The sequence below is a fragment of the Durio zibethinus genome, unplaced genomic scaffold (genome assembly GCF_047325235.1).
Source record: "Durio zibethinus cultivar Kanyao isolate XHJ-2024 unplaced genomic scaffold, ASM4732523v1 HiC_scaffold_394, whole genome shotgun sequence".
NCBI lineage: Eukaryota > Viridiplantae > Streptophyta > Magnoliopsida > Malvales > Malvaceae > Durio > Durio zibethinus.
In genome coordinates, this window is record NW_028323017.1 from 540001 (window position 1) to 545000 (window position 5000).

Here is a 5000-nt window from a genome sequence, read left to right on the forward strand (position 1 = left end):
CCAAGTACCAGCACCCATCGCACGTCATGTGCGCACACCCCCCCGGCCCCCCTCCCAATCGCCGGAACCCCAATGCCGCCGGTCAGGTTCTCCGGCGGTACTCCGGCGATGCTCCGGCGATGCTGTCCCGAGTGAAAAAAATGCGGCACCAGCACATGCTGGAGCCAAGCATGGGCACCGTGGCTCAAAATCGAACTCCGGCCAAGGCCTCGACCATCAATGGCACATGATGACGCATGGTGATGGCACATGCATCGACCATCATCGGCATAGGCTGCCCTTCGGTACGGGCACCTGCCTCGACCGCCATCGGCACAAGCTGGGCCCTGGTGTGGGTTGTTGCCTCGATCACCAGCGGCACATGCTGAGCCTTGGTGCGGGCGGTTGCCTCGAGCACCATCGGCAGACCCTGGGCCCTGGTGCGGCCGGTCGCCCCGATAACCATCGGCACACGCTGGGCCCTGGAGCGGCCGGTTGCCTCGATCACCATCGGCAAAAGCTGGGCCCTGGTGCGGGCGCTTGCCTCGACCACCATCGGCACACGCTGGGCACTGGTGCGGGCGCTTGCCTCGACCACCATCGGCACACGCTGGGCCCTGGTGCGGGCGCTTGCCTCGACCACCATCGGCACACGCTGGGCCCTGGTGCGACAGGTTGCCTCGACCACCATCGGCACACGCTGGGCCCTGGTGCGGGCGCTTGCCTCGACCACCATCGGCACACGCTCGGCCCTGGTGCGGTCGGTTGCCTCGACCACCATCGGCACACGCTGGGCCCTGGTGCGGGCGCTTGCCTCGACCACCATCGGCACACGCTGGGCCCTGGTGCGGGCGCTTGCCTCGAGCACCATCGGCACACGCTGGGCCCTGGTGCGGCAGGTTGCCTCGAGCACCATCGGCACACGCTGGGCCCTGGTGCGGTCGGTTGCCTCGACCACCATCGGCACACGCTGGGCCCTGGTGCGGGCGCTTGCCTCGACCACCATCGGCACACGCTGGGCCCTGGTGCGGCAGGTTGCCTCGAGCACCATCGGCACACGCTGGGCCCTGGTGCGGTCGGTTGCCTCGACCAGCATCGGCACACGCTGGGCCCTGGTGCGGGCGCTTGCCTCGACCACCATCGGCACACGCTGGGCCCTGGTGCGGCAGGTTGCCTCGAGCACCATCGGCACACGCTGGGCCCTGGTGCGGGCGCTTGCCTCGACCACCATCGGCACACGCTGGGCCCTGGTGCGGCAGGTTGCCTCGAGCACCATCGGCACACGCTGGGCCCTGGTGCGGCAGGTTGCCTCGAGCACCATCGGCACACGCTGGGCCCTGGTGCGGTCGGTTGCCTCGATCACCATCGGCACACGCTGGGCCCTGGTGCGGGCGGTTGCCTCGACCACCATCGGCACACGCTGGGCCCTGGTGCGGCAGCTTGCCTCGAGCACCATCGGCACACGCTCGGCCCTGGTGCGGTCGGTTGCCTCGAGCACCATCGGCACACGCTGGGCCCTGGTGCGGCAGGTTGCCTCGACCACCATCGGCACACGCTGGGCCCTGGTGCGGGCGCTTGCCTCGACCACCATCGGCACACGCTGGGCCCTGGTCCGGGCGCTTGCCTCGACCACCATCGGCACACGCTCCGCCCTGGTGCGGTCGGTTGCCTCGAGCACCATCGGCACACGCTGGGCCCTGGTGCGGCAGGTTGCCTCGACCACCATCGGCACACGCTGGGCCCTGGTGCGGGCGCTTGCCTCGACCACCATCGGCACACGCTGGGCCCTGGTGCGGCAGGTTGCCTCGACCACCATCGGCACACGCTGGGCCCTGGTGCGGGCGCTTGCCTCGAGCACCATCGGCACACGCTCGGCCCTGGTGCGGTCGGTTGCCTCGAGCACCATCGGCACACGCTGGGCCCTGGTGCGGCAGGTTGCCTCGACCATCATCGGCAGCCTCGACCACCATCGGCACACGCTGGGCCCTGGTGCGGGCGGTTGCCTCGACCACCATCGGCACACGCTGGGCCCTGGTGCGGTTGGTTGCCTCGAGCACCATCGGCACACGCTGGGCCCTGGTGCGGCAGGTTGCCTCGAGCACCATCGGCACACGCTGGGCCCTGGTGCGGCAGGTTGCCTCGACCACCATCGGCACACGCTGGGCCCTGGTGCGGGCGGTTGCCTCGACCACCATCGGCACACGCTGGGCCCTGGTGCGGGCGCTTGCCTCGAGCACCATCCGCACACGCTGGGCCCTGGTGCGGCAGGTTGCCTTGAGCACCATCGGCACACGCTGGGCCCTGGTGCGGCAGGTTGCCTCGACCACCATCGGCACACGCTGGGCCCTGGTGCGGGCGGTTGCCTCGACCACCATCGGCACACGCTGGGCCCTGGTGCGGGCGCTTGCCTCGAGCACCATCGGCACACGCTGGGCCCTGGTGCGGGCGCCTGCCTCGATCACCATCGGCACACGCTGGGCCCTGGTGCGGGCGGTTGCCCCCAGCACCATCGGCACACGTTGGGCCCTGGTGCGGGCGCTTGCCTCGACCACCATCGGCACACGCTGGGCCCTGGTGCGACAGGTTGCCTCGACCACCATCGGCACACGCTGGGCCCTGGTGCGGGCGCTTGCCTCGACCACCATCGGCACACGCTCGGCCCTGGTGCGGTCGGTTGCCTCGACCACCATCGGCACACGCTGGGCCCTGGTGCGGGCGCTTGCCTCGACCACCATCGGCACACGCTGGGCCCTGGTGCGGGCGCTTGCCTCGAGCACCATCGGCACACGCTGGGCCCTGGTGCGGCAGGTTGCCTCGAGCACCATCGGCACACGCTGGGCCCTGGTGCGGTCGGTTGCCTCGACCACCATCGGCACACGCTGGGCCCTGGTGCGGGCGCTTGCCTCGACCACCATCGGCACACGCTGGGCCCTGGTGCGGCAGGTTGCCTCGAGCACCATCGGCACACGCTGGGCCCTGGTGCGGCAGGTTGCCTCGAGCACCATCGGCACACGCTGGGCCCTGGTGCGGTCGGTTGCCTCGATCACCATCGGCACACACTGGGCCCTGGTGCGGGCGGTTGCCTCGACCACCATCGGCACACGCTGGGCCCTGGTGCGGCAGCTTGCCTCGAGCACCATCGGCACACGCTCGGCCCTGGTGCGGTCGGTTGCCTCGAGCACCATCGGCACACGCTGGGCCCTGGTGCGGCAGGTTGCCTCGACCACCATCGGCACACGCTGGGCCCTGGTGCGGGCGCTTGCCTCGACCACCATCGGCACACGCTGGGCCCTGGTCCGGGCGCTTGCCTCGACCACCATCGGCACACGCTCCGCCCTGGTGCGGTCGGTTGCCTCGAGCACCATCGGCACACGCTGGGCCCTGGTGCGGCAGGTTGCCTCGACCACCATCGGCACACGCTGGGCCCTGGTGCGGGCGCTTGCCTCGACCACCATCGGCACACGCTGGGCCCTGGTGCGGCAGGTTGCCTCGACCACCATCGGCACACGCTGGGCCCTGGTGCGGGCGCTTGCCTCGAGCACCATCGGCACACGCTCGGCCCTGGTGCGGTCGGTTGCCTCGAGCACCATCGGCACACGCTGGGCCCTGGTGCGGCAGGTTGCCTCGACCATCATCGGCAGCCTCGACCACCATCGGCACACGCTGGGCCCTGGTGCGGGCGGTTGCCTCGACCACCATCGGCACACGCTGGGCCCTGGTGCGGTTGGTTGCCTCGAGCACCATCGGCACACGCTGGGCCCTGGTGCGGCAGGTTGCCTCGAGCACCATCGGCACACGCTGGGCCCTGGTGCGGCAGGTTGCCTCGACCACCATCGGCACACGCTGGGCCCTGGTGCGGGCGGTTGCCTCGACCACCATCGGCACACGCTGGGCCCTGGTGCGGGCGCTTGCCTCGAGCACCATCCGCACACGCTGGGCCCTGGTGCGGGAGCTTGCCTCGAGCGCCATCGGCACACGCTGGGCCCTGGTGCGGCAGGTTGCCTCGATCACCATCGGCACACGCTGGGCCCTGGTGCGACAGGTTGCCTCGAGCACCATCGGCACACTATCGGCCCTGGTGCGGGCGGTTGCCTCGACCACCGTCGGCACACGCTGGGCCCTGGTGCGGGCGCTTGCCTCGAGCACCATCGGCACACGCTGGGCCCCGGTGCGGGCGGTTGCCTCGAGCACCATCGGCACACGCTGGGCCCTGGTGGGTTTAGGCACATCTTCAAATTTCTGCCGTGCCAATGCCATTTTTATGGCTTGTAAATTCATACAATGGTCCCCTAAGCCTTCACGTGAAGTTTCGTTGGAAGATGACTCGTTTTCTATTTTTCATGATTTTCGAAACTTTTTGCGGTTCGGGATTTTTTAAAATTTTTTTATAAGGATTTTTGGCCCCAAATTTTGTAGGCATGATCCTTCTATTTTTGTTGGCATGCACAAAAAAATTCAGCTAAAAACTCGAAGTAGAGAAGATTTTGTGACCGTTTGAAAAAAGTGTCCCCATTTCAGACACTTTAACGGCTACTGGTAGCAAACCTGTAAAATCTCAAATGCTCTTTAAGGGGGTGTGAATTCTCAGAGGTTTGATGAGGGATAGGGGGCCAACACAAGGCCAAGTACCAGCACCCATCGCACATCATGTGCGCACACCCCCCCGGCCCCCCTCCCAATCGTCGGAACCCCAATGCCGCCGGTCAGGTTCTCCGGCGGTACTCCGGCGATGCTCCGGCGATGCTCCGGCGATGCTGTCCCGAGTGAAAAAAATGCGGCACCAGCACATGCTGGAGCCAAGCATGGGCACCGTGGCTCAAAATCGAACTTCGGCCAAGGCCTCGACCATCAATGGCACATGATGACGCATGGTGATGGCACATGCATCGACCATCATCGGCATAGGCTGCCCTTCGGTACGGGCACTTGCCTCGACCGCCATCGGCACAAGCTGGGCCCTGGTGTGGGTTGTTGCCTCGATCACAATCGGCACATGCTGAGCCTTGGTGCGGGCGGTTGCC